Genomic DNA, 12,777 nt, shown 5'->3' with positions numbered 1-12,777 from the left:
AAGGAATATCAAAGAATTAAGCCAAGGAAAATTAAACTATTCTCAACCCAATAGACCCATAGCTTCTGCTGTGTATAATAAGCACCTTTCCCTTTTGACCTTTGGTGTATTACAGTGGAGCTCTTAAAGTCATCCTTGTGCTGTACCATGGCAGTCCCAGAGGATTTCACAGAACCAGAAACATATAGGAAAACCCATAGAAACAAAATACAGTTTGTCCCAACATATGCCTCTGTGCCTATTATGTGCCATAGTAACATCTCTTAAATTAGAAAAGTTTAAAAAGTGATCTCCAAGGGCCAAATTCTTTCTCCTCTTTAGATAGAAGTGTAATACTTGGGCCACTACTTTGCCCTATCTCCATATCTAGGCTTTATGAATAAATCTCTAGTCATCTAGTTTTTCTTGGCCATTCCCTCCATTGAGAACTTGGACCTCTACAACAAACCCCTGCTCCCACCTACTATTCAAAATGGTTTTGAATAGTTTTGGATAGTTGTCCATCCTCAGGGACTATCTCTAATGTCACCTTCTCTATATCAAGCCTTCCTCTTTTCCTTCTCCGGACTCCTAATCAACTTAATTATATCTTTGAATGGCAGGGACAAATTTCTTCCTTTTTTATGGGTCTTTTTTTACAAGTTTTTATGAGTACAGCATTTTCTCTGCTAGACTAGTTTCTCATGGCAGGAACTGGGACTTCCTCATTTTTGTAACTATAAAGCTTCTAAACAGCGAGCCCTAAATAGTCATGGCTCTATTAATCGAGATGCATTGAGCTATTAGTAACAAAGCCTGAACTCAAATTGGCTTATACAAATTAAAGGAAAATCAGAGAAAAGACAATCTTCAGGTATGGCTCTGATTCCATTTCTCTACCATTCTTTTAGCACTCTACCTCCCCCATGTGACAACTTTGTCCTCAGACTGGTTTCCCTCATGGTTATCATCATCATCATCTATTATTTGGATATTTACTCATGTTGGCATGGTGCTAAACTTTACCTGGACTCTCTCATTTAATCCAATTAAACTTAAGTCCTATTAAATTTACTCCACTAGCAGTAAATTTACCCCTAGAGCAGGTACTATTATTACACTTATTTCACAAGTGGGGAAACAGTTTCAGAAAGATAAGGTTGCCTGAAATCCCACAGTTGGAAATGGAACCCAAGCAATCCACCTCCAAACCTGGTGCTCTCAACCACTGTCAAAGATAGTCATGCAACACCCAAGAAGACAGCCCCCACTAAGGCCACATTACCAGCCTGCTCACAGAAACTCTAAACAGATAGCATATCAGATACAAAGTAAAACTGGGGCTGCCAGATTATGATATAAGCATCATTTAGGAATGTCACTCCACATCCTACAATAAGGACAGGAAACACCTAACAGGTATTAGGAAGGTGATCAAGAATGGTACCAAGTTGAGACTTTCTCACTGAAGTTCATCAGAAGTACTAGATGAGATTTGGAAAGGCAATGACTTTTTCATTGTAACGCCCAGTGGCTTGGGCCTCTAAGTTGTGTAATGCAGAGTCCATACCTGTCCTAAGATCACCTTGTGTACACACGGCTGGCCACTCCATACTACAGTCAGGGATGACTGACTGGAGACCAAATTTGGAATTAATTTGGCTGGGCTCAATTCCCTCTCTGCCACTTACTAACTGCAACCTTGGACAAGTGATCTCTCCTCTAGCTTTGCCTTACATCCAAATGAAATAGTGATTTTTTTTTAAACAATTTTGTTTATTTATTTGTCAGAGAGAGAGAGAGAGCACAAGCAGGGGAAGCATCAGGCAGAGGAAGAAGCAGGCTCCTGCTGAGCAAGGAAACCATGCAGGACTCAATCCCAGGACCCCAGGATCATGACCTGAGTTGACAGCAGTTGCTTAACAGACTGAGCCACACAGGCATCCCAAAATAGTGATATTATTAACAGTACCTACTTCACAGGATCATCATGAGGATTAAATGAGATACCATATGTGAGCCCTTCAGCACAGTGTTTGAAATATCATTATTTCATTTAGGGTATATGTAGGAAGTGCTTTATAAGCTATACTGATCATCTTTATTCTTATCAAGGGAACATATTGTAGTCAGGTGGGTGTGCTAGATGGGAAAGTGATTCACAGGCTCACATGCTTGCCTGAGAAAGGCAGGAGCCCAGACTTTCTCCAACTTCCCCTCCCCAACCCCTTCCAGAAGCCCTACAATATCTGGGTGTTGGAAAGCTGCTGTGCCCACTCTCCTGGGCTCTGGCTAGGCTTCTACAGAAGAGAAAGCTCACATCAAGGGCTCTTCTCAGAAAGAGAACTGAGAAAGAAGCTTCCTTCCCTAACCCAAATGTCATGCTCAAGTAAAGTTCCAAGGTAGAGTAAACTGTCAAGGTACATCACTGCTATGCTCCTTAGTTATGTTCCACATAGGGAAAAAAAAAATGGTCCTCTAATGATTTTCCAAGATAGTAAGAGTGTCTTACACTTTATAGCCTTCTTCAGCCCTTAGTCTTTACTGGGAACACAGTAGGTACCCAATGACCCTGACTTTGTAACTTCCAAAATTCCTTTTTTTCCTATCACAAATGTCTACAGCACAATTTATCTGCAGTGTTCAATTTTACCTGCAATCACAAAAAAAAAAAAAAAAAAGGGAAACAATTATCTGCAGTGAACTGGGAATTTTGGAACCCCAAGACAAACATAATGAACTAAAAGTCCTTAATGAAAATATGTGAACATATATTCAGTATGACACCCAACCCCATACAAACGCTTCAGTCATAACTTATTCCTGAGTGTAGACTAAAATCTATCACCTCTAGGATATTGTACTTGAATACGTTTAGTGAATGTAGTGCTGTCCATCTATCAGTTTCCACCCTACCAATGTACACACCTTTTAACTCATCAAAATCCTGGCACATGTCCCCTGCTTCTCAGCAAAAATTGAAGAGCAGTGAGCTGAAGACATGTCTCACGTTACCAAGAGCTCATTCATTTCATTAACTACCAGGAACTACTTACTCCTAAAACATGTGCAATATGTAATATTAAATGGCATTATCTAGACAGAGGTTTTACCTAAATATCCTCAGATGCCCTTGGGGTTAGAGTGGGGATAAGGAAGTGAAATGCTGTGCACAATTCAGGTTATGCATATTTTTCTAGAAAAGATATAAAAGTTTTCATTGGCTTCTAAAAAGAGTACATGGCTCACCAAAGTTAAAAATCACAAACAGAAGTTTAAAAAATTTGAGAAAGCAAACTTTATTATTTGCTACATTTCTAAATTTGAGCAATTTCTAAATTTGGTCATCATGTGCACTGTCCAACTATCCCCCTCATATATTTACTTATTTCTCTGGTTCTAAAACTCCTTGGGAACTTCTATATTATTTTACATGGATAACTCAGAAAGCTCACCCAAGGGACGAATCAGTGAATTTTAATTTTATTCAATTCCTTTTTAGATAATATATGCTCAGGAGACAATACTTTTTAGAACTCAAGCTAACTGTTATAACTTAAAATAGAAGATGCCAGATTATAACACGCCTAGTTCTGGAAGTTTATAACTGGCATCCTAGTCTCATCCACTTTGGAGACCCAATTCTTTAATAAGACTAAAGGAGTTTATAAAAAGTGGAGAATTTTTTTAAGTTCCATAGAGGATGTGATCTGACATTATATTAAAAAAAACCACATGGGTCCACTAAGATAAGACAGCATGATTTGATCCTGCTGTCAGTTAATACCATCTCTAGACTTTCTCCAGTGGGCACCATCAGAGATAAGGGATTGACAACGTGGGTGTGAAGGTCAGGAGATCCCAAAAGGCTACTGATGTTGCTCTTGAAACAGCTGTCTACAGACAGAGGTGAGAGTAGTTACCTTTCTCTGCTTGTGGCCTTCTTAAAAACTGAAAAAGGTAAGCTCCCATTTATGTGTTGCACAAGGGTATTTCCCAGCAAGGGCTATTCTCTCCTCCTTACCAACTTAACCTTATGCGTCCTCCTTAGAGAATCTACCCATCATGATCCTTTCTCAGAAAGATTCTTTCCGTAATTCTGCTGAGAGACTGTGCTTCTCCTGACTCCCTTGGGCACAGCTGACTGGACCTAGCACAAACTCTGGATTCACGCTGGGCCAATGAGATTTTTGGTTCTCTGAATTTGAAATTGAAACCAAGCAACTCTAGGCAGTCTCAGTTAAGCACCTGAATGGAGAAGATGCTTTCCTTGAGTGTCCACTTTTTCATAAGCAGCATATAAAAACAGGCATCAAGAAAGAAAGTAGAGAGACAGGAGGCAAAAATAATGAACAACTGACTTTGTCTTTTATACCTGATTATTTTCCAACTATCTTTATTCCAACCCCCAGGGACACCTGACTGCCCTATCTACATTTAGGGCCTGAAAAGAACTCTTCTATGTTCCTAGTAAATCCCTTCCTTTTCCCCTTCAACATGTTTGAATGGGCCTCTGCTAATTGGAACTACATTTTCCCTTAAATAAGTGGTGACTGAATCAATTATTAAAAAAAAAATTGAGCTGGATTCTCAAAGAAGACAAAGAAGAGGTTTCATAGGGGAAAGCTGCTGGGAGAAGTGGAAACCAGGAATGCTGGGACCCAAGAGGGCAAGATCTGACTTGGACACACAAGATTGAGGACAATCCAAAGACAAACTCTGAATAGGTGTAACCATTCCCTGAGGTCAGACAGAAACCACCTGAAAAGGATGCCTAGAGCCCCAGTTGAGCGGAGTACTGGGTCAGGAAGCTATCCATGTACCTTTAAATTCCTGTAGAGAGAGGCAAGTTCAGAAAGAATTCTATCTAGATTAATGAGACCATCCTCACTGGATACAATAATCCGTAATAAAGAATTTCCCCATTCCTGAAGCCCTGCCCTTAAGGATCCAGTGAATTTGTCAAAGTCATAACTACCTCAGCAGATCTGCCAGAACATTAATGAGCATTCTGAGAGATGATCTCTCTCATTCTTCTGCCACCTGCAGTTTTAATTTTCCAGCCAGTCCCTGAAGTTGCTTCCTCCCATCCTTCTGGGTGGGTTTCCAAGATAGGATTTTTCCTCTGGCATTCTCCTCTGCACATGTAATTAACAAGAATGCATTTGGTCTTTCCTGCTTCCCTCTCTCCTCTGTTGTTCTTGAAAACATGCTCCCTTCCTTGTTCTGGCTTTCTGTTCTTCCTGTATAACTTCTTGACAGCATCCTTAAGATAACCTTCAAGCAGTACATTCCTACTTCCACTCTATATTAGGGCTTCCATTTCCACACCAAATACCCTGGTTTTCAAGCAAATCTGTTGTTTTTCTCATTAAGACAATAGAAAGAACACATTTTTGAAGCTAAAGCATACCTCAGATTCAAATTCCAGCTCTACCTAAGGGTGAGGCCTCTGGCAGGCCATTTAATCTCTCCGTCTTGTTTCTCATCTATAAAATGAGGGTACCATGTTTTGCAGGGCTGTTGAGCTCACGCACACAGAAAGCAACTACTAAATTCCTGATACATAATAGGAGCTAAAAAATGCTTATTCTCTCTCCCTTTCCTTTCCAAGATCAGTATCAGACATAGTCAAAAAACACCATAAAAAGCCAGTAAAGGGGCACCTGGGTGGCTCAGTGGGTTAAAGCCTCTGCCTTCGGCTCAGGTCATGATCCCGGGGTACTGGGATCGAGGCCTGCATCGGGCTCTCTGCTCAGTGGGAAGCCTGCCCCCTCCTCTCTCTCTCTCTCTCTCTCTGCCTGCCTCTCCGCCGACTTGTGATCTCCCTCTCTCTGTCAAATAAATAAAATCTTAAAAAAAAAAAAAGCCAGTAAAGTTATAAAGAAATGATGGTTTAAAAAATAGGTTTCAGGGTGCCTGAGTGGCTCAGTCGGTTAAAGTGTATGATTCTTGATTTCAGCTCAGGTCATGAACTCAGGGTTGTGAGATCGAGCCCTGTGTAGGGCTCTGCATTGGGTGTGGAGTCTGCTTAAGATTCTCTATATCTTCTTCTGCCCCTCCCACCTTCTCTCTCTCTATCTCCCTCTCTCTCTCTTTAAAAAAAAAAAAAAAGTTCATTTCCTTAAAGGAAATCTGTCTATTTCCTTAAAAGATTAATCTCTATTTACCAAATATCCACCTCCAAAAGAATCAAGGTATTTGAAGATTCATGGTTACTAGTCCAGGTCATTATTTTTTTAAAAAAAGAAAAAAGAAAAAAAAAGATATCATTTACAATTAATTCTTTCCCACACAATGTTGAATCAGGTTTTACCTTTTATATGAATATTTTTGCATAAATACATACATTTTGATCATCACTCCACAAAGTAAAAGAATTGAGTGTAGGCAAGGTATTAAAAAAAATGAAGATACAGTAATCACCCAATTAACTCAGGGTTTCTCATCATTGTAGGTATTGACATTCTTGGCCAGATAATGTTGAGCTCAATTCTATGCACTTTCAGCTGTTTAGCAACATCCCTAGCCTCTACCCACTGGATGTCACCCCTTCCAGTAGTGACAACGAAAAATGTCTCCAGACTTTGCCAAATGTCCCTTGGAAGGCAAATTGCCCTCACCTGAGAACAGGTAAGTTAACTTAAGCAGTGTACATAGCCAAACCAGACAGTACAACCCCAGCCATTGGTTTATAAGACAGGAAGTAGCTGTACTTTTTCTCTCCAGAATGTTCCCACTGAAAACAAAATCGCTGCACATCACTTCCAAGATATAAACAAATGCTGGCTTCACAGAGAAATAGAACGTGCCAGATTTCTGTTTGTCGAACTGCCCTAGCTCTTGGCTACATGCCCACACTCTGCCTAAAACCTACTTCCCAAACTTTTGAAAATGCTTTCCACAGCTTTCAGAATCTGACCTTTAGAGCAGCTGTGAGTGTGTGTGTGTGTGTGTGTGTGTGTGTGTGTGTGCGCGCGCGTGTATGAAATAGATTTACAATTTTCTATATTCTTGCAAAGCCAAAACCACTTATTGAGTCCAAATGCCAACTGGGGGTGGTGGGAATTTGCACACAGATGTCAGTGGACTCCTAAACAGCAACACAAGAGCTCCACCTGCAACTAATTATAGAAACTGAAATTGCACTCTGGCCAGAGGAGGCTAGGTTCAGAAACCACCCCATCTGCTTTGGCCAATAAAATCACTCTGTTACTTTTCTCCTGTCAACATAGACTTGCTTCTTAAAATCCTCTGAGGATGTTGTCTGTAGGGAATTTTATTAGGCAGTGAATTTTTTGAGGGTGACCGCTCCCTCTGCCTTCTCCCCCTAGAGCTTGGTTTCAAAAAGTGCCTTGGCACAAGTGAAACTAAAATAATCTATCCATTGAAATATTCCAAAATGTTTTCTTTAGTTCCTGGTGTGCTGTTGCTACCCCTTCGCCAAAATAAAATGATCCAGAGAGAAAATGGAAGATGGAAGTCATTTAGCTCTCCCAAGGTCCAGCATATAGGAATGTTTATATTCCTCCCCCCATTAGCCATGTCTTTCATAAAATAAAACCTGGGAATAAAAAATCTGTAAGGCTCCTAATGCAGTGCCCATGGCTGATTCTAGGGCTGACTGCAAGAGATTACGGAGGCAAAACAGCTGACATCTGTGACAAAGATGTGTGTAGCTCACTTCAAATCATTCTCCTACATTCTAGCAAACAAAGAAATCAACTGTTGGCTCTGTGCCATCTCATCTATCTTCAGAACCAAAGGAAGTTTTCACCTACCCAGGAAAGCCATTTAAAATTGTGGTTTCAGTCTAAGTTGGTCATTGCCTAAGTCTGGACCAAAGTTTTTCCACCTTTCTGGAAAGGTAGACAAAAGCTACAGTTCTCTGAAGAGCTGAAGACTATTTCAAGATGAGGAAGGTGAACTTTTGTTGTTGTTTCCTTGTAAAATTCAGGACATGTCCTTCCAAAATTCAAGTTATGCTGTGGTGCTAAACTGGTTTATATTATGCAGTTCTAAATCTGTGTGCCTATGCAACATTGGGGAAGGCATACATAAACACTCTTACTTTAAATCAGAGTTAAAATGAAAAAAAGTTATATACCTAAATGACATTTGATTGACTTAATTTCTCAGGTCTCTTTTATTTATTTTTTTTTTAATTTTTTTTTACTTATTTATTTGACAGAGAGAGAGAGATCACAAGTAGGCAGGGAGGCAGGCAGAGAGAGAGGGGGAAGCAGGCTCCCCGCTGAACAGAGACCCTGATGCGGGCCTTGATCCCAGGACCCTGAGATCATGACCTGAGCCAAAGGCAGAGGCTTTAACCCACTGAGCCACCCAGGCACCCCAGGTCTCTTTTTTTTTTTTTTTTAAGATTTATCTATTTACTTGAGAGAGAGAGAGAGAACACAGTGTGGGAGGGGCAGAGGAAGGAGGGAGAGAATCTCAAGTAGACTCCCCACTGAGTAAGAAAACTGACACAGGGCTTAGTCCCATGACCCTGAGATCATGATTTGAGCAGAAATCAAGAGTCAGACTTAACCGACTGAGTCACTCAGGCACCCCTCAGTCTCTTAATATGACTTATGAACCCTTAAGATATTTGAAGAAAGAAGGTGACTAAGGACAACTCAAGTCAGTGCAATAAAAGTCTGTTTTTTTCCTACAGCATCCCTTTGTCCTTCATCTCAGTTCCTGTAAAGAACCTCCCCTCTCCCAATGCCTGCAATCTAAAGGGCTCACCAGTCACAGTAACCCCTTCTCACATACCTATCCCTTGCCCCAGCTGTACACACTCACCAAGTCCTGGAGGCAGGATATGACTAAGGTGAGACCAAAGTCCTGCAAATTTTCCAAATGGGAAGTAAAGACATAGGGATCCCTTAACCCTTCAGTTATGACCCTGGGGTACAGGCAGCCAAGACCACCCAACACATCAAAGACAAAAATGAGGCTTACACGTAGATGGAGGCAGATATCAAGAACCAGAGATGAACAATAGTGAGAGACAAAATCCTGCTACAGTTTGAGGCACTGGATCTAGTCAACCCCAAGTTCCATATCCAAGCCTTCCTGCAACTTCATTACAGGAACTAATAAGTCTCCATTTTTCATCTATATAGGCTTTTTTTTAGATTTTATTTATTTATTTGACAGAGAGAGAGATCACAAGTAGGCAGAGAGGCAGGCAGACAGGAAGGAAGCAGGCTCCCCGCTGAGCAGAGAGCCCGTGCGGGACTCCATCCCAGGACCCCGGCATCATGACCTGAGCCAAAGGCAGAGGCTTAACCCACTCAGCCATCCAGGAACCCCACATCTATATAGGCTTAAAAACTTTTCTGTCACTACTTTGGAGTGTTGCCCAATACTATTAGTAAGTAGGTTTTTTCATTCTAATGTGTAAGGTCCTTTAAGATCTCATTTCACTCCACTGAAATGCACCTATTTTTCTGGTTATCATGACTTGTAATTATTATGAAAAATATTATCAATTAATAATTTTTTATTTTATCAGTTAGGAAGGTATTGAGCTGCCCAACCAACAGTGAATTAGACCACTAGTGGTTATTTTCTCATATGACTAGCAGGTTGGAGGCCAGTCCCTGTGGGTGCTACTGCAAGTGCTCAGTGAAGGTAAGACATAGTCTCTGTGCTTTAGTCTCTGTGCTTGGCATGGCCTTTCTTTCATGGTTACTACACAACTGTCACAGCCCCAGGCAACAAATCAACACTTAAGACAAGAAGAAGGGGGAAGGAACATTGCTGGTAACATTTACAAAAAAAAGCTTTCCCAGAATCTCCCACTTGGGTTTCATTGGCCAGTTACATGAGGCAGAAAGGGAGAAAGAAGCCTGATGCTGAGCCATTAAATAGGCATCATGAGGGCACTCTGAAAGGCCCAGCCACTGAAGGAACTGGTTACACTGAATGTGCCATCTGCCTTCACAGGTTTCAAACTTAATATCTTGCTTCTAGAGCTACTCTTGAAGCAGTCTTTTCCAAAGTGTGGCCTTTATTTGCTTAGTTTAAAGAATATTTATACTTTATGACAAATAAGGTTATTAAAAATATATATTAAACTATGTGTGTGTGTGTGTGTGTGTATAAAATAACATCCATATGTTAGCCTATATAACTATATATATATGAGACTTGGAAGGGAGTATATTCCCCTGACCCCACTGACTTTGGGCTTGGCCATGTAACATGCTTTGGGCAATATGTGAGTTGACTTAATATAAGCAGAGGCTTTAAAAGTGTTCTGTGTGGTTTGGTTGGACTCTTGGCATCTATGATCCATCATAAGAGGAATTACTGAATAGATTCTGTCCCAAGGAGAATGTGGACACATGTAGAACATATCTGAAGCCAACTTTCAACCTCCAGCCTGGTGTCAAAAGTCCAGCCCTGCCCAACTAAGTTGCACCCAACCTGCAGATACATGAGGGAGAGGTAAATGCTTATCTTTTTAGGTCAATTAGGTTTTGGAATGACTTGTTACACAGCATTACTACAGCAACAGCAGCTCAATATATAGATGCTCGGTTTAAGATAAAGTTTCATGGTCTTTGCTGGGGTTAAGCAAACTTAATAGATTTTTTTTTCCTTTTTTTAAAAATTTATTTTGGAGGGGGGCGGCAGAGAAAGAATCTCAAGCAGACTCTCCACTGAGCATGCAGCCTGACACGTGGTTCAATCTCACGACCCCAAGATCAGGATGTGCACCAAAATCAAGAGTCGGACACTCAACTGCTCAACCAACTGAGCCACCCAAGTGTCCTCTTAATAATCATTTTTTTAGGGGCGCCTGGGTGGCTCAGTGGGTTAAGCCTCTGCCTTCAGCTCAGGTCATGATCTCAGGGTTCTGGGATCGAGCCCCACATCAGGCTCTCTGCTTGGCGGGGAGCCTGCTTCCCCCCTCTCTCTCTCTGCCTACTTGTAATCTCTCTCTCTTTCTATGTGTCAAATAAATAAGCAAATAAAATCTTTAAAAAAAATAATCATCATCATCATTTTTTTAACTGCAAGAGTTAGAGCATTTCATTTCACATGCTGATATATCGTATGTGTTTGTTAGGGCTGCCATAACAAAGAATCACGAACCAGGTGGCTTAAACAACAGAAATTTATTGCCTCATAGTTCTGGAGGCTAGAAGATCCAGATCAAGGTATCAGTGGGGTTGCTTCCTTCTGAGGACTGTGAGGGAAGAATCCAGGCCTCTTTCCTTGGATGATAGGTAGCCATCTTCTCCCTGTCTCTTCACATGGTCTTCCCTCTGTTCATGTTTATGTCTGTGCCCAAATTTCCCCTTTTGGTAAGGACATCAGACATATTGGCTTAGTGCCCACCCAAATGACCTCATTTTAACTTGATTACCTCTCAAAAGGCCTTATCTCCAAATAAAATCACATTCTGAGTTACAGGGGATTAAGATTCTGACATATCATTTAGAGGGGAACATAATTCAACCCATAACATTATGCATTATGGATTTCCAGGATAGGAGTATCTAGTATGTCATTTCTCAAGTTATTTGACTGGGAAATCCCCTCTGGAAAGTATTGCTTCCCTGGAAAAACTTTGGAAAGGTGGCTTTGATGGATCAATGGATCTCAGATTCAGAGTAGCAGGAGGGATGGAGTCTGAAAGAAGGCACAGGGATAAAACGGGTCTATCTGAACAGTGAATATAATTAAGTCCCATCGCCAGACTGGATGGACCTGGACACTGCAAGGCTGAGTCCTTGATTTCACAAACACCCGGTACTCAAGGGGACTGCGGCTGCATTTAACTGTTAGTGGATGCCCCCTTCACAGTGCAGCTACCTCGCCATCTTCCCAACAGGAAATAGAATGAATTCTACCACCTTCTTCCAACTGGCACAGCTCTTCGTATCTGGACACTCCCAGTGACAGCAGTATTTCAGAACAGAGTTTAATGACCCCTGCTGAAATGGCCCTAGAGTTAATCAAATAAAACAAAAAACAATAATAAAAGAAACATGGAAACGTGACCTATCTCGACCTGTTCAAGTTATAAGCTCAGAATGAGAACCAAAAAAAATCATACGTTGACACTAGCTAAAAAAAACTCATCAAAACCCCATACTAATATTGATTAGAGTAGATTATTTCCTATTGTGTTAAGCCAGAAATAGAAATGATCACATAACCATTGCTTCAAAGCCATAAACTCCCCAGGCAGGTTTACTTACACTTCTTAGGTTACATTTCCCAGTGACCTTGTCCCACTTCTTCGTGCACAAGATGGGTAAATATTAGATCGAGTACAATCTCCCAGTGTGTGATGCTATTTATATTCAAGCAGATCCTTGGCTAGCCATGCACAAGTTAGGAAAACATCTCAAAACTACTTAATACACATCTAATTTAGAAAAAGTAATCTATTAGAAATATAAAGTTAATAAGTACCCAAAAAAATCCAGGAATATGAAAAGTCAATAACTTATACGCATCAAACTGCAAGACATAAGTCCTTATGAACTTTCTGAAAATTTCTTCTCTATCATGTTTTCCCTCTCTGATCTCTATCATGCAAGTAAATAGAATGAAGGGGTAAAGAAAAGACAATTGTATAAACTTTAAGAGAAAATTAGGTCACTTAACTTTCCAGGAGTTGGATTCTCCTGCCCTCAATATCCACCCCAACTCCACAGGCTATTACAAATAATAAGGGGGCTACCTCAAGTGGCAGCCAAACACCCACTCCAAATCTTTTCTTCTCACCTCTCCCCAAATCAGTCTACAGGGGTGACATTGAGAGCAGAGGCT

General features: G+C 40.8%; 1 protein-coding gene and 1 long non-coding RNA gene across 2 annotated transcripts in view; both read right to left on the bottom strand.

Annotated features, from left to right (window-relative positions):
* ERC2 (ELKS/RAB6-interacting/CAST family member 2) overlaps positions 1-12,777 on the bottom strand; it is a 937,761-nt gene that overhangs the window by 888,212 nt on the left and 36,772 nt on the right. The window lies entirely within an intron of this gene.
* LOC125078666 (uncharacterized) lies at positions 11,122-12,368 on the bottom strand. The gene is made up of 3 exons (XR_007120951.1): positions 12,201-12,368; positions 11,853-11,944; positions 11,122-11,294 (listed from the first exon to the last, which is right to left on the bottom strand). It is a non-coding gene; the product is annotated as an uncharacterized LOC125078666 (long non-coding RNA).

Source organism: Lutra lutra, chromosome 1, assembly GCF_902655055.1.
Source record: "Lutra lutra chromosome 1, mLutLut1.2, whole genome shotgun sequence".
NCBI classification, from domain to species: Eukaryota; Metazoa; Chordata; class Mammalia; order Carnivora; family Mustelidae; genus Lutra; species Lutra lutra.
This window is presented reverse-complemented; position numbering and strand designations above follow the sequence as displayed.